At 43.2% G+C, this 17,194-nt stretch overlaps 1 protein-coding gene across 1 annotated transcript in view; it reads left to right on the top strand.

Moving 5' to 3' along the window:
- Positions 1 to 17,194, top strand: part of sdk2b (sidekick cell adhesion molecule 2b) — a 939,592-nt gene that overhangs the window by 455,607 nt on the left and 466,791 nt on the right. The gene's annotated exons all lie outside the window — the stretch shown is intronic.

Genomic DNA, 17,194 nt, shown 5'->3' with positions numbered 1-17,194 from the left:
AGAGTTTGACCAGCCCACTGCCTTCCTACTTGACCTCATTCTCTGTACTACTTCAAGCTGACCATGTCAGAACACTTTGCTTTCAATTTGGTTGGCTCTATGTGCCAAGTTTACACTTTTGATTAGTTTATTAATTAATGTTAGCAGTGGGAGCTCAGCAGTTTTCAGTTTCCTTCCTGCCATCCTCATTGCATTGTTTCTTCTTTTTTAAAAAAATTCTCTCAATTTTTCCATCCACTTTCTCTAAATGAGTCAAGTAATCACTCCCAATGCACAGTGGGAACAGTGTGTACCATCTACAGGATGCACTGCAAGAACTCACCAAGGCTCCTTAGGTACCATCTTCCAATCCCACGGTTGCTACCATCTAGCAGAACAAGGCAACAGACACATGGGAACAACACTACCTGGAACTTACCCTCTAAGCCATTTACCATCAAACTTGGGGATGCACCCCAGTTTAATGAAGAGTTCAGGACAGCATGCTAGGACAGGACTAGCACCAGGCATACCAAAATATGAAGTGTCAACCTGGTGAAGCTACAACACAGGATGACTTGCGTTCCAAACAGCAAACACAGCATGCGATAAACAGAGCCAAGTCATCCCACAATTAGCAGATCGGATATAAGCCCTGCAGTCCTGCCACCTCATGAATGGTGGTGGACAACTAAAGAATGAACTGGAGGAGGCAACTCTACAAATATCCCCATCCTCGTTGAAGGAGGATCCCAGAACATGAGTGCAAAAGACAAGGCTGAAACATTTGCAACCATCTTCAACCATGAGTGCCGAATAGATGATCCATCTCTGCCTCCTCTGGAGGTCCCCATGTTTCAGCCAAAGCGATTCACCCCACGGGATATCATGGAATGGATAAAGGCACTAGATACTGCAAAGACTATGGGCCATGACAATATTCCAACAATAGTGCTGCAGACATGTGCTCTAGAACCAGCTGTGCCCTTAGTCAAACTGTTCCTATAGTTCCGACAATGGCATCTACCTGGCAATGTGGGAAATCTCCCAGGAATGTACCATCTACAAAAATCAGGACAGCTCCAACACGGCCAAATACCACCCTGTCAGTCTACTCTTGATCATCAATAAAGTGATGGAAGTGGTCAGTGACGGTGCTACCAAACAACACTTACTCAACAATAATCTGCTCACTGATGTTCAGTTTGGGTTCCGGCAGGGCCATTCTACCCCTGACCTTATTACAGCCTTAGTCCAAACATGGACAAAAGAGCTGAACTCAAGAGGTGAGGGTGAGTACCCTGGACATCAAGTCAACATTTGACCAAAAGTGGCATCACGGAGCCCGAGTAATGAGAATCAGAGAAAACTCTTGGCAAGTTGGAATCAGACCCAGCACAAAGGATGGTTATAGTGTTGGAGGTCAGTCACCTCAGTCCCAGGACATAATTGTAGGAGTTCCTCAGGGTACTGTCATAGGCCCAACTATCTTCAGCTGTTTCATCAATAACCTTCCCCTACATTAGAAGGTCAAAGTGGGATGTTGGCTGATGATCGCACAGTATTCAGCACTGTTTGCCATTCATCAGATACCGAAGCAGTCCATGTCCATATACCTGGACAACAGGCTTGGGCTGATAACAGATAAGTGATATTTGTGCCACAGAAGTACCAGGCAATGACCATCTCCAACAAGAGCGAAAGCAACCATCTCTCCTTGATATTCAATGGCATTACTATCACTGAATCCCCCACTGTCGACATTCCGGGAATTACCTTGATCAGAAACTGAACTGGATTAGCCACACAAATACTGTGGCTACTTCCTGACACACCAAAGCATGTACACCATCTTCCAGACACAAATCAGGAATGCAATGGAATACTCAACATTCGCTTGGATGAGTGAAGATCCAACAACACTCAAGAAGCTCAACACCATCCAGGACAAAACAACTAGCTTGATTGGCAACTTAAACATTCACCCCCGACACCCCCGACACCCAGTGGCAGCATCTACGAGATGCACTGCAGCAATTCATCAAGGCTTCTTCGACAACACCTTTCAAACCCACAAGTTCCCCTCCACACCACACACCATCCTGACTTGGAAATATATGGGTCAAAATCCTGGAATTCCCTCTCCGTGACAGATTGTGGGTATACCTACACCATATGGACTGCAGTGCTTCAGTAAGTCCTTCCTGTGAGGCACAAGTTCTTCTACAATATTCCAGTACTTGCTGCAGCCAGAATGCACCTCACCTTTAGGTGTTGCAGGCTGGCTTTGTTGCTAGCTTTAAGAGGTGCTGGCCTCACAAGAAACTGGGCCTCCTGCTGAGGTATGCAGACACTTGAAAACACGTTTAGCACATGGCTGCACAATATTTTCATTTAAATCCATGATCGGCACGAAGCTTGCATGCTGCCTGCTTTACCTGGTAATATTTATAACTCCTCTTGAAACCAGTTGGATGATGCCAGTCTTATTATGCATCATTGTCTGGGACCAGACAAACATAGGCTTTGTTCTCACCCTCAGGCCTGATACGGGTATAGACTTTATCCACGTCGATATCATACAATTTCTTGACAGGCTGTTTGATCCGGTGTTTATTGGCCTTGATGTGCTTTACTTTGAATGATGCAGGTTAATCATGCATTGCGATCCCATGCCTTTTTACGAGGGCTATTGAATTTTTAGCCCAGGGGATTTGGAGTTAGAAACCACATTCTGAAAAAGAACTTTGGAGGTTTTTCATCTGTGCTGATCTGTAGCAAAGTAGGTTCAGTTTTGACCAGTGCAAGTAGCTGAATATATTGCAAAGAAGATAGATAAATGTGCACTCCATGAACTGAATAGAATAGGGTCAGAGGAAACTGAAGAAACGTAAGAGCGTTACTTCTGGCCCGTCATATCAAAAGAATGTCAATTAAAAAGAAGCAAGTGGGATTCAATGTTATCTTGCCAATCTGTTGAGTTCAAATCCACAGAGATTTTTCTGAAGCTGTTCAGTGTCCTGGTCAGGTTATATGTGGCACACAGTTCTGATCACGGATATGAAAGAGGTATACAGTGTAAATGCCAGGCCTCTCTTGACAAGAAGGGAGAGTTATAAGTAATGACTTGATAAAGTAGTGCTGTTTCAACATCAAAAAGAAATGTCTCAAAAGGGACGTTATAGGCTCTATAAGACACTTAACACAACTGAGAAAGTAAACCCAAAACAATTGTTTCAGATTTTCACGGAAGCATGACACAAGGCACAGGTTCAGAATTATAAAGGCCAAATTTATGACAGATAGCAGGAAGAAAAGAAACCTTTTTTGCTCAGACCCGTGAACAACATCTGGATTGGTTACCAGGAAGAATGGTTCATAGAATCTTACAGCACAGAAAAAAGGCCATTCGCTCATCATGTCTGTGCCGACTCGTTGACAGAGCTACCCGGTTTAGTGCCAAAAATGATCAAACTAGTCCTCTTCAAGAGCAGGTCCAATTGACTTTTAAGAGCTCGTATGGAATATTATTCCACCCCTTTTCAACTCATGCATTCCAGATCATATCAACCTGCTGTATGAGGACGTTTCTCCTCATTTCTCTCTCAGTTCTTTTGCCAGTTGATTTCAAATCTGATCCACTTGCCAGAGGAAATACTTTCTTCCCTCTTGCTGTATCAAAACGCCCCCAGGTGTCACCTTAACTTTCCCTGCTCCAAGAAAATAGATCTCAGCCTCACCAGTCTCTGCAACTGAACTCCTTCATTCCTACTATCACCTGGTAACCCGCCTCTCTATTCACCCAAGGCCTGTTCCAGAGGCCCATATTTAATCTTTTTTATATTGACACTTCTTTAGATTGGATTCTTAAAATGCTTTATCACTCTGCATTCTCAGAGTGAGTCAAGGGTTAGTTGGAGAGAAAGAAATATACACAAACAATGCAAACCGGTATTTTTAATACGTTTTTTGTGTTTTATGACTCCAGAAAGTACTTCAAAAATAAATTATAATATCTGTCCTACCCCAGTAAGTTCCATTCCCCACACTCCCAACCTCCACACTGATACTAGGTCAGATACAGTGACAATCCTGACAATAATCTTATATACACCACAATAGAAATAGGCTGAAATTTCTCTTGGCTTTTGAATCTAAAATGGCCGCCTACTCTGTTCACTGACAATCAGCAGCATAAAGCAACTGTGTAACATCGGGCTGAAGCTGAGCAAACAATGGCAGAGTGTTGTTTCTGGCGCAAAAACCGGCGTGTTTTTTCTGGAGAAAAACCAGCAAGAGGGAAGAAAATATTTCCTCTGGCAAGTGGATCAGATTTGAAATCAAACGGCAAAAGAACTGAAGGAGAAGTGAGGAGAAATGTCCTCATACAGCAGGTTGATATGATCTGGAATGCATGAGTTAAAAAGGGGTGGAATAACTAATGACTAATAAGGGGTGGAATAACTAATAACAAAGATCTAATGACACTCTGCCATAAAAAATCAAAGGTTCACGCCATCATACAGGGGGGCAGGCTTTCAATATGCTGGCAAAGCCCTGCTGCACAGAGATCAGGGCGCCATCTTTAAAGGGCACACCAATCATAACCTGAGTAAACCACCCCACCAGCCCACCCCTGAGGTCCCTCCCAATCCCCAATCAGAGTCGGCAGTTCTCTACGCTGGCCCCTTCCCCCAATCCCCATCATCAGCCCCTCCCCCCAGATCATCCCCTCCCCCCCCCCGCCCAATCATCAGCTCCTTTCACCCCCCCCCCCATCATCAGCCCCTTCTTGTCCCCCCCCCAATATGAGCCAATGCCAACCTCCACCAACTCCCCCCCCCCCCCCCACGCCCTCCACTCATGGCCATCGCTGGCATCCCCAGCTCTAGCTACTTGTCCACTCCTGGACGGCACCACTTCTCAATTATAACTGAACTCCCCCCACCCATGAAACTCCCACTGGGACACACCCCTTGGCACAGGTTGGCACTGCCATGTTGGCACTGTGCCAACCTGCTAGTGTCAACCTGTTCCAAGGGGGAATGCCAGACAACTATCTGGCCATGTCCCTCTCCCCGGGGGCTATGCTTACCTTTGTGCCCCCCAGGGAGACTACCATGACAGGTTCACGTCTGTGTGAACCCTGTTGTAAACCGTACCGACATAATATCACGTAGGTGAAGTGTCAACATACAGCGGGGGGTGGGAGTCAACATCTGGCAAGGGAGCAGGTTAATGATATTAAAATCTATTCAAATACATGTAAAGCAGGTTCACGCTCATTGTGGGAATGAACCTGATGACGTCACTGGCAAGGGGTGGGGGAGATCCAAAATTGCAAACTCACCGGCGAGAACTACAACTTCTGGATCTTAAGCCCCCACCACCAGTTGCACAGATGGCAGGCGTGGACTCAAGTTCGCCTCCCAAATCTTCTAATTAATTTTTGTTGTTTTACTTTTTGTAACATAATTTCATTTTGAAAATCATTGGTAATAGAATCACAATATTCGTGATAATTCCAGTTGATATGTACAGATCCTTTAACTTTGCCAGGCCAATTACCATTACAACCCTGACAAATCGCTTGCTGGAAACTGTAATAGGTACACGGTTACCTAAGTTACAGCAGGATTGAAGTCGAAAAACATGCAGTCCTAAGGCCTTAAGTCACAAGAAAATTCATTCCTGTAAACTGCAGAAGAGGAAGATTGCAGAAGTACACCAAGAGCATTTTCATTCACTTCAAGTATTTATTTTACAACTTTGATGGTGTTCGGCTGCAAGCTTCCCCAGAGGGCATTAAGATTGATAAAATATGAATCCGTAACTGTGAGCAAATCTTCCAAATTTGTCTCTAGGGAGCAAAGGGATTCCAGGAAATGTTTCAATATTGCATTTTATATCCGAATTACAATAATAACTTTATTCCAGGAGGGCTTTCTTGGACAGTTTTGCTGTCTTTTTTTCTGCAGACGCCATAGACGGTGTTACATGTGACTTTGGAATATAATAATGGTCCTCAAATGGGTAGTAAAATGGTTCTATGCCCACAGCTGTTCATCTTTTGAAAGCTATGACAGGTAACGCCGAACAACTCAAAGCCTCAGGGACAAGAAGTTCAAGAAAGTTGCAGCATTTAGTTTTGTAAACCTATCCTCGGTGTTTGAAAAATAGCAGGGAGAATTGCGTTAGGATTTTGGATTTAACCAATTTCATTGCTGATGATTAAATACACCAGCTTGCATCTTCATTGTGCAAAAAATATCCAAAGGGCTTCACAGATGCCACAGAAACTGGAGGTCATGTTCACAGCGGAAATGAGAGGTGAGGACCAAAACATAGAATCCCTACAGTGCAAAAGGAGGCCATTCGGCCCATCGAGTCTGCACCAGCAACAATCCCACCTGGGTGCTATCCCCATAATCCCACCTATTTACCCCAAGAATCCCTCTAAACTACACATCCCAGGACACTAAGGGGCAATTTAGCATGGCTAATGCACCTAACCCGCACATCTTTGGGCTGTGGGAGGAAACCAGAGCACCCGGAGGAAACCCACGCAGACGCAGGGAGAATGTGCAAACTCCACACAGACAGTGACCCAAGCCGGGAATCGAACCCAGGTCCCTGGAGCTGCGAGACAGCAGTTCTAACCACTGTGCTACCGTGCCACCCCCGAAAAGCTTGGTTGAAGATTGGCATTGACAACAGAGTGAATTTTATCGTTCAGAGTTTTTTGATTTTATTTTCCACGTGTTATCTCGGGCAAGAAAAGCGCAGGGCAGCCTGTCAGCTGCCTCGCCAGGTTTCCCGTCATATTTTTAAGCATGGAGATAAAACATACAAAGGGCTTTGATTGGGCCTGCTCGACAAATCAGAGTGCCTTTTTAAAGGGCGCTTTGATCTGAAAAAAAAAGTAAAAGCAGAAGCAACCCATTGATGCTACACACCCCCCCCCCTCTCCTCCCCCTAATGGACACAGGACCCCACCCTCAAAGAATCCCCCCCCCCACCCCAAACCTCTGTAACAGATGTTTCCCCAAAAGGAACTCTTCAAATGCAGATAATAAAAATATAACAAAACTTACTGCAACTTATAAATCAAAGAAAGGATTTAATAAAGAAACTTCATTACTCCAAACTTGTGGCCTCGCCCTGGGCCATTCCAAGCTTCCCCACAATTCCCAACAGGTTCTTATTTATACTGAGTCAGCTGGTCAGCTGACCATCACATCATTCTGTAATTGGATCCATGGTTTATTGGGTCAGCTGACCCTTACAGCTTGTTACCATCAGTCACATCTGATACAAAGTTGTCACCAGTTACAGTCTAACAACAGAAGCCTCCCTCCTGCACTGCCCCCTGGCAGTGCCCCAGTACTGCCCAGGTGTGACCCCCTCCCTTCCAGGACTGTACTTACCTGTGCGCCCCCAGCAGATTCTGTTTGCCAGGTCCCCATTTGGCAAGATCTGTTGTAAACCCCACTGATGTGATGTCATACTGGAGGGTGGGGAGGGGGCGTATTTTCCTATCTGAGGGGATGATACCACAGGGAGGTCCACTAAGTGGATGCTAATGGATGCCAGTAGTGTTCCCAACCTTTCATGGTGGGAACCTCATTAAATTATTGGTGGGAAGGGGCAAGGAAGATCTCAAGGGGAAGTCCCGCTAACATAAAAGCCATTTTGGGACTCCCATTGGATTCTCTGCTCCTTCCAAACTTCCCACCCGTTGAAAGCGGGGGCAGAAAATCTCCCCACCCCCCAAACACTTGCATGCGTTCATGTTGGACAGCCTGTTGAGGAAATTCTGAAGAAGAGTCAAACAGACTGAAAATGTAAGCTCTGCTTCTCATTCCACAGATGCAGCCAGTTTGGCATAGTTTTTCCAGCATTTTATTCATATTAGAGGAAATTCTATTGTTGCATCACCACATTGGCGGTGATGACATGTAAGGGATTTTTGATCTGATCTTTGCTACTGGTGAAAATTAATCAGCATATTGATTTTATTCGTACCTCCACACAGCGATCAACTTGAGGCTTCATTTCAATCCATTCTTTTCTCTTCTCTTGTATTGCTAGCAGCGAGCAACTATAAATGGTACTTTTATGAATTATTTTTACGCGCAATACTTACAGGACACTTCACCTTTACCAGCCACCTAATGAGCTCTTGAAATGCTATTGACACTTGTACTTGAACTTGCTGATGGTATCCTTCAGTAGTACAATACGCTGATTTCTGCCAAATCCATTTTGAAATGAACTCTGATTTATTTCAGAATAAGAGCAGTGGAATTTGGTATGTGCTGTGACACTTTTACACATGTTTGAAATCTCATTCAATCTGTTCACATTAATCTTCTGATTTTGATGTCACGTTGCCAAAGTGTTCATGAAAGCACAGCAATCTTTCTGGGGGAAAGGGGGATTAACCAACTAATAGAATGACTACATTCAAAACTTGAAATCTGTATTTTGATAGAAGTTAAATATTTGTTGGCTCCATATTGTGCCAGGGGAATGTTGCTCTCATTTTGATTATTTCAACTGTAAATATATTTCAACAGATTTTATCAGCTTTGATTTCTGTGTATTTTCCATTCTTTGCCCCGCCACCTCATGCCAAAGAGTTTATGGGGTATTTGCTAAAACTGCAAATTAAATCAAAAACTCTTTGACATCTAAGAGTGGGGATGAGGTTCAGATGGGTAATCTTGAAACATCCTATTAGTACACATCTTAAACTAGAATATCTTATATATATGATATACAAGTATGTTGACTGGTCTGATATTGCATATTTATCTGAATGGTATCAAAAAACAGAAGTAAAAGTCCTCATGTTGCTAGATATATTGAACAAAAGGAAGGTACTGCAGATGCTGGAACTGTGAAATAAATACTCAGGTAGTTTCCTTGGCGAGAAAAACATACTTAATATTTGAGGTTTTTTCGACCTTCTGTTAGATATATTGAACACCAGGTTTGCATGAAAGCAGTTTTTGCTTGCCAACCTTCTCCGCTTCCCTCATGTATTCAGTACATGGATTTCATGGCTCCACAGATATCAATCACGCTCACCCTAGTTGTCATTGTTTATCATAGTAATTGTCATCAGGCTACATTACTTTGGGAGCACTGTTGCTGAGTGCAGTGCTGTCTTCACTTAACACCCAGCGATCAGGATACAACCTAGCCAACCCTGAAAAGTCCACCTCACTAACATTTGAGTACATGCCAAAATTGGAGAGCTGCTGCCAGACTAGTCGAGCAATGCCCAATATAGTCTTACTCACTGAGTCATTTCTTACAGCCAATATCCAAGAGGCATCCATCGCCATCACTGGGTAAGTCCTGTCCCATCAGAGAGGGAGACACAGTGGTATACAGTCAAGAGGAAGTGGCACTGGGAATCTTCAACATTGTCTCCGGACCTCACGAAGTGTCATGTCATCATGGGGAAGGAAAACGCTTACTGATTACCACCTACCACTCTCCCTCAGCTAAGGAATCAGGATGCCTCCTTGGACACCAAAGATGGAGGACTGAGAGTAGCAGGGCACAATGCACTGTGGTTGGGGGATTTCAGTATTTATCACCAAGACTGGCTCATTGCCACCACTGGTGACTGAGTTGACAAGTTTTGAAGAACATAGCTGCCAGACTGGACCTGCTGCAGATGGTGAAAGAACCAACACGAGGCTGCAGATCTCATTACACTTTTGGTCCAAATATGAATAAAAGGAATGAATTCCAGTGGTGAGATGGGAGTGGTTTCCCTTGACATCATAGAAGCCTTTGACCAAGTGTGGCATCAAGGATCCCTAGTAAAACTGGTCAATAAGAATCTAAGATAGAATATCTTAGAAAACCCTCCATTTGAAGGAGTAGTACAAAGGAGGCCAATTGCCTCAGCTTGAGGACATTACCGCAGGGGTTTCCCAGACCTCCTTCAGGAGAGAAGTGGAGATGTGCACTAGTGAATGCATTGTGTTCAGTCCCACAACTCCTCAGATAATGAAGCAGTCTGTGCATGACCGAGGCAAGACCTGAACAACATTGTGGCTTGGGCAGATAAGTGGAAAATAACATTTGTGCCACCCAAGTGCCAGCGAATGACCATCTCCAACAAGAAAGAGACTAAATATCTTCCCTTGTAGCCAAAAGCACCACCATCATCAAATCTCCCACCATTAACATCCAGGATGGTCGGTGGGTTGCCATTGATCAGAAACTTAACCAGTTCAGATATATAACTACCGAGGCTGAACGAGCAAACCAAAGGCAGGGTGGGGTTGGGGGGGTGCAATCTCACCAAAAAAATTATAAGTGTCGAATGAGCATGAAAACAGGACAGAATCTCACTCATTTTTTCAGTGAGCTTTTAGAAACGATCTTGTGATTCCCGCCAGTAGGAGGAGTGGACAGAGTCTATACTTGCTGGAAAGCCGGTTGTTCAGACTAGAGAGTACTATTGCGCATGCGCAGGTCTCTCTGTTCTGCGCAATGGAACACACAGAGATCTGTCAGTCCCTCCCCCAGCTCCCCTGGGTATCGCCCCGATGCACCCCCACCCCTGGATGATCACAAGGATACCACGTCAAGTTCCTGCTGATGGGGACCATACGCCAGTGAGGACCTCTGCTGGTGAGGCTGTAAAGACCTGTTTTTATATTTAAATTCAAGTTTCAGTATTAAAATCAGCTGATCATGCTGGCAATCCAGGGCCTGTAAGATTGTGAGAGGATAGAAACTGGGCACAAACCCAATTTTTCACCCCTCTCATGATTTTATTGGCTTGCCCTGTCCATCGCCTGGTGGGATGAGCCGGTAATATTGTCCCCTGGAAGGCGCAAGTCAGAAGTGTAATGGAACATTCTCCACTTGTCTGGATGAGTGCAAGGTCAACAACGCTCAAGAAACTCAACATATTAAAGATAAAGCAACCCAAAGATCATGACCTCATCCACCTCAAAAATTCACTGCCCTCCAGCATAACATGGCTGCAGTCTATACCATCAACAAGAAGTACCGCAGCAAATTGTCAAGGCTTCTTCAACTTCACCTTTCAAACTACGACCTCTACCTCCCACAAGCGCAAGCGCACCAGGGTGCATGGGAGCACCATCTGGAAGACTTCCTCCAAGTCACATGGCAACTTGGAAATATGTTTCCATTCCACCATCAGGTTAAAATCCTGGAACTCCACACTTTACACGGACTGTGGAAGTTGAAGAAGGTACAGCTCATCACCGCCTTCTCAAGGGCAATTAGTGATCAGCAATAAATATTGACCTTGCAGCAATTACCACATCCCATAAATGAAAACATCAAAGTAAAATAATATGTATGCTTCCAGTATGTGACAACTCGATGGCAGTTTAGGAACAGAAGCCACGGCTTTTTTAGCTCAGGGAGGCTAAAGAGATGTGTAGCATTCCTACAAAAGCCCTAGCTGGGTTCAACAAACTTAGCACATACAGGGAATAGAACCTGGAGTCTGCATGGCACAGGTACTCACTAGAAAAACTCGGTGAAACCTGAGGAGAAAATAGCAATTTGCGAAGATTAATAGGTTACTGGAAATAACTGAGGAACACTGCACGCCTTCAACCCATCAACAATAGCTTACATAATTGCAGTGTCACTGTGTTGCTGATTAAGTATACGTCTACTCATGTTGCTATCTTCTTGTAGCAGCAGATGAAGCTCAATGATAAGATAATTTAAATTCAAAGTACAAAGCAGAGATACCATTTGACCTATTCAGCTCATAGAAACCAAGAATCTCCCAACATAACATCTCATTCACAATCAAAATCTCAAAAATTATGGAAAATGAATCATTAGTGCTAAGAAAATGCTAGTGGTTCTTTTATAAATATAAAGGATGATAAGACACATGTAAAGTTATTTGTGATATAAAGTTGGCAATCTTTCCTTCCATGACCAATTTGAAAACATCTGGTTCTTGGCGGGAAAGGATTCGATTTAATTTGATTTATTATTGTCACACATATTAGTATACAATGGAAAGTATTGTTTCTTGTGCGCTATACAAAGCATACCGTGCATATGGAAGGAAATGAGAGAGTGCAGAATGTGGCGTTACAGTCATAGCTAGGGTGTAGGGAATGATCAACTTAATACGAGGTAAGTCCATTCAAAAGTCTGATGGCAGCAGGGAAGAAGCTGATTTTGAGTCGGTTGGTACGTGACCTCAGACTTTTGTATCTTTTTCTCGATGGAAGAAGGTGGAAGAGAGAATGTCCGGCGTGCATAGGGTCCATGATTATGCTAGCTGCTTTTCCAAGGCAGCGGGAAGTGTGGATAGAGTCAATGGATGGGAGGCTTCTTGAGTGATGGACTGGGCTTCATTCACGACACTTTGTAGTTTATTGTGGTCTTGGACAGAGCAGGAGCCATACCAAGCTGTGATACAACCAGAAAGAATGCTTTCTATGGGGCATCTGTAAAAGTTGGTGAGAGTTGTAGCAGACATGCTGCCAAATTTCCTTAGCCTCTTGAGAAAGTAGAGGCATTGGTGGACTTTCTTAACTATAGTGTTGGCATGGACAGGTTGATGGTGATCTGTACACCTAAAAACTTGAAGCTGTCGACCATTCTACTTGCTGAGGTCGTGGGATGGCAGATTTCACATTATAACTGTTTGGAAATTAGTTCTTTAAACATTCTCACCTTTATATTCCTCGTCTATTATTGGGACTGATGACTCTTTCCTTTCAGGCACCACTGAAAGGCAAGTGAAGTCCAGAATAGGGCAAAGTAACCACTATTATTCCTGTTCAGCATATATAATGGGAACAATTTTACAGACAATTCCAGCTATTCCTAGATTTCATCGTTTATTTTTTGTGTTGTTCTTTATAACCATTCTTTCTCTGAATTTACTGTTTAGTTTATTTAGAATTATAAAGAAATGTCAAAATTAAGGAAAAATCCTGGGTTCCAAAAATTTATTCTGGAAATAAAGGAAATGTTCTGAGTTGTGAAGAGCTCTTATGAAGAGAATGATTCAGTCAAAAAGCAGGAGAGATGCCTCAAGGAAATCGCCTACTTGAGAGGTCTTTTCAGATAATGTGAGTAGGCCGTTTGATCAGCTTAGTTCACTGAGTAAAAATCATTGACTTTGAACTTGCGCTGTGGGATCCTAAGGTAAATAGCTCAAATATTTAGTTGAAATTTCTCCTTTAGTTGAGGTATTAATCCTTCTAAAATAAAAAGTAAATTTAGCAATCCTAAATTCCCAGCAGGGAATCCATATTCATTGAGAAGTACCGATCAGAGATGAGACTAAAACATTGTACAGTGCAGTCACAAGTCTCTAGATCAATGCTTCCTTTGAATGTGAGCTGGTGCTAGAGATGTAGAGTTGCTGAATTTATTAATAAATAAATATTTAACCTCTGTTAAAATAGCATTCCTAAATTAGTATACTTCTGGATAATTTCAAGACTTTTGCTGTGCATTTTATTTATATTGCCAATTATAAAACTCCCATTGTTGCCTCTCACAATTATAATGGCACAGAAGGAAGCCGTTTGGCCCATTGTGTCTCCACCAGCTCTCCAAATGAGCATCGTAACTTAGTGCCATTCCCTTGCCTTTTCCCCATACCCCTGGACATTGTTTCTATTTAAGTAATCATTTAATGCACTCTTGATTGCCTCAATTGAACCTGCCGCCACCACACTTCCAGGCAGTGCATTCCAGACCCAAACCACTTGTGTGAATGTCACATTTGTTTCTTTTGCAAATCATTTTAAATCTTTGTCCTCTCATTCTTGACCCTTTTACAAGCGAGAACAGTTTCTCCCTATCTACTTTGTCAAACCCCCTCATGATTTTGAACATCTCTATCAAATCTCCTCTTAGCCTTCTTCTCTTCAAGGAGAACAGTCCCAATCTGTCCAGTCTATCCTCATAACTGAAGGTTCTCGTCCATGGAACCATTCTTGTAAAGCTCTTCTGCACTCTTTTCAATGTGTTCACATCCTTCCGATAGTGTGGAGTCCAGAACTGTACATAATATTTCAGTTGAGGTCTAACTAGTGTCTTGTACAAGTTCAGCATAACCTCTTTGCTCTTGTACTCTAGGCCCTTTTAATAAAACCCAGAATGCTAAATGCTTTATTAGCTTCTCTCTCCACCTGTCCTGCCATCTTCAATTATCTAGCACATTTGATTTGATTTGATTTATTATTGTCACATGTATTAACATACAGTGAAAGGTGTTTCTTGCGTACTATACAAACAAAGCATACCGTTCATAGAGAAGGAAACAAGAGAGTGCAGAATGTAGTGTTACAGACATAGCTAGGGTGCAGAGAAAGATCAACTTAATGCAAGGTAAGTCCATTCAAAAGTCTGACAGCAGCAGGGAAGAAACTGTTCTTGAGTTGGTTGGTACGTGACCTCAGACTTTTGTATCTTTTTCCTGATGGAAGAAGGTAGAAGAGAGAATGTCCGGGGTGTATGTGGTCCTTAATTGTACATCCAGGCCCCTCTGCTCCTGCACCCTTTAAGAATTTTACCCCTTATTTTGTATTCTCTATGTTCTTCCTACCAAAGTGCAAAACTTCACATTTCACCACACCAAACTTCATCTGGCATGTATCTGCCCACTCCACCAACTTGTCTATGTCCTTTTGAAGTTCTACATTGTCCTCTTCACAGTTTGCAAAGCTTCTAAGTTTTGTGTCATCCGCAAACTTTAAAATTGTCTCCTACGTACCAAGATCTAGATCATTAATATATATCAGGAAAAGCAAGGGTCCCAGTACCGATCTCTGGGGAACACCAATACAAACCTTCCTCCAAGCCCGAAAAATATCCATTGACCATTACTCTCTGTTTTCTATTATTCGGCAATTTTGTATCCAAAATTGCCATAACTTCTCTCACAAGTCTGTTGTGTGGCATTGTATTGAATATCTTCTGAAAGTCCATGAAAGTCCATCAATACCATTACTCTCATTGAACCTTCCTGTCACCTCCTCAAAAAACTCCAGCAAATTAGTTAAACATGATTTGCCCTTTAAAAATCCATGCTGACCCGTCCTAATCAAGCCACATTTTTCTATGTGGCTACTAATTCTATTCTGAATAATTGTTTCTCGAGGCTTTCGCAACGCTGATGTTAAATTGACTAGCCTGTAATTGCTGGGGCTATCCTTGCAAGCTTTTTGTGAATAAGGGCTTAACAGTTATAATTCCCCAGCCTTCTGTCACCTGTATCTTGACTGTGTCTGGACCACTTCTGTTTTGAGGTAGCCTATTGTTCAGCTACATTTTTTCCTGCCGTCTTTTCATTCCAGTCTAATGGGACCAACTCCATTCTTGCCCCATTCAAATCAGCTCCTCCCCAATTAATTATTTTTACTCTGGATTGCCTATTATCTTTTTCTATCATCATGCTAAACTTTATGATACAATGATCACTGTCTCCTCAATATTTTCCCACTGAAACTTGATTTACTTGGCCCACTTCATTTCCAAGCACCAAGTCCAGCATTGCATCCTTTCTTGTTGGACTGGACACCTACTCGTGTAGAAAACTTTCCTGAACACAGTCCAGGAACTTTTGCCCCTCTATGCCCTTTACACCATCACTGTCCCATTCTATATTTGGATAATTAAAGTCCCCCATTATAACTACTCATAATGTTTGCACCTCCCTGCAATTTCCCTGCAGATTTGTTCCTCTTCATCCTTCTCACTCGTTGGTGGTCTCGACATTACACCAAGCAATGTAATTGCACCCTTTTTGTTTTTTAGCTTAAGCCAAATTGATTCTGCCTTTGAACTGACTGGGACACCCTCTTTCTCCAGTATTGCAAAACTCTCCTTGGCCAATTCTGCCGCCTCCTCTCCTTTCCTTCCTCTCCTCTCTTTTCTGGCGCCTTGTACTCAGGAATATTTGGCACCTGTCCTGCACTTCATTAAGTCAGATTTCAGTTATCACCACAACATCAGATTTCCACAACCCAATCTGCACCTATAACTCCCCAATCTTATTTACTATCCTTTGTGCATCTGCATATATTCACAGTAACTCTGATTTAGACATTATTACTTTCTCCCTCACTCCAACTTCACCTATTAACTTACTATTCTCTACAACAGTCGTTTCTGTGTCTCCTAATATTTTGTGCATCCTGGTGTTACTCTCTAGTATTTCCTCTTGGTTCTCACACCCTGCTGAGTTAGTTTAAACCCCTCCTGACATCACTAACAAAACGCCCCACAAGGAACTCAGTCCCAGCCCTGTTCAGGTGCAACCCATCTGGCTTGTACATCTACCCCAGAGCCAGTCCCAGTGTCCTAAGAATTGAAAGCCATCTTTCCAGCCACGCATTCAATTGTCTGTTTTTATTCATTCATGGGACATGGGTGTCGCTGGCTGGTCAGCATTTATTGCCCATCCCAAGTTGCCCTTGGAGAACAATTGAGAGTCAACCACATTGCTGTGGCTCTGGAGCCACATGTAGGCTAGACCAGGTAAGGATGGCAGATTCCCTTCCCGAAAGGACATTAGTGAACCAAGTGGGTTTTTCTGACAATTGACGTTGGTTTCATGGTCATCAGTAGATTCTTAATTCCAGATTTTTTTTTGTTGAATTCAAATTCCACCATCTGTCTTGTCAGGATTCGAAGCCGGGTCCCCAGAACATTAGCTGCGTTTCTGGATTAATAGTATAGCGATAATACCACGAGGCCATTGCCTCCCCTGAATCCTCCTATTCCAGTACTCATTTTCTACCTAGCTCCTCAAAGTCTGATTGTAGGGCCTCATCCCCCTTCTTACCTAAGTTATTGGTACAAACGTGAACCACAACCTCTGGTTGTTCACCCTCCCCCAGAATATACTGCAGTTGCTCTGTGACATTATTGAGCCTGGAACCAGGGAAACAATGTGCCATCCTTGAGTCACATCTATGGCCACAGAAACACCTGTCTATTCCACTAATTAACAAATCCCTATCACTATTGCTCTTCTGTCCTACCTGCCCTCCTGTACAGCACAGTTGCTTATAGTGCCACAAACTAGCCTCTCTCTGCGCTCCTCTGAGAATCGATGGTAGTCATGATGTGGATTCCGGCATCTCCTCTGAGAAACCAGAGCCCTTACCAACTTCCAAAATGCAAAACCGATTTCTGAGCAGGATCCCAGGGGATTCCT

The sequence above is a fragment of the Mustelus asterias genome, chromosome 12 (genome assembly GCF_964213995.1).
Source record: "Mustelus asterias chromosome 12, sMusAst1.hap1.1, whole genome shotgun sequence".
Taxonomy (NCBI): Eukaryota; Metazoa; Chordata; class Chondrichthyes; order Carcharhiniformes; family Triakidae; genus Mustelus; species Mustelus asterias.
The sequence above is the reverse complement of the archived record's forward strand: the minus strand, read 5'-3'. Positions and strand labels throughout refer to the sequence as shown.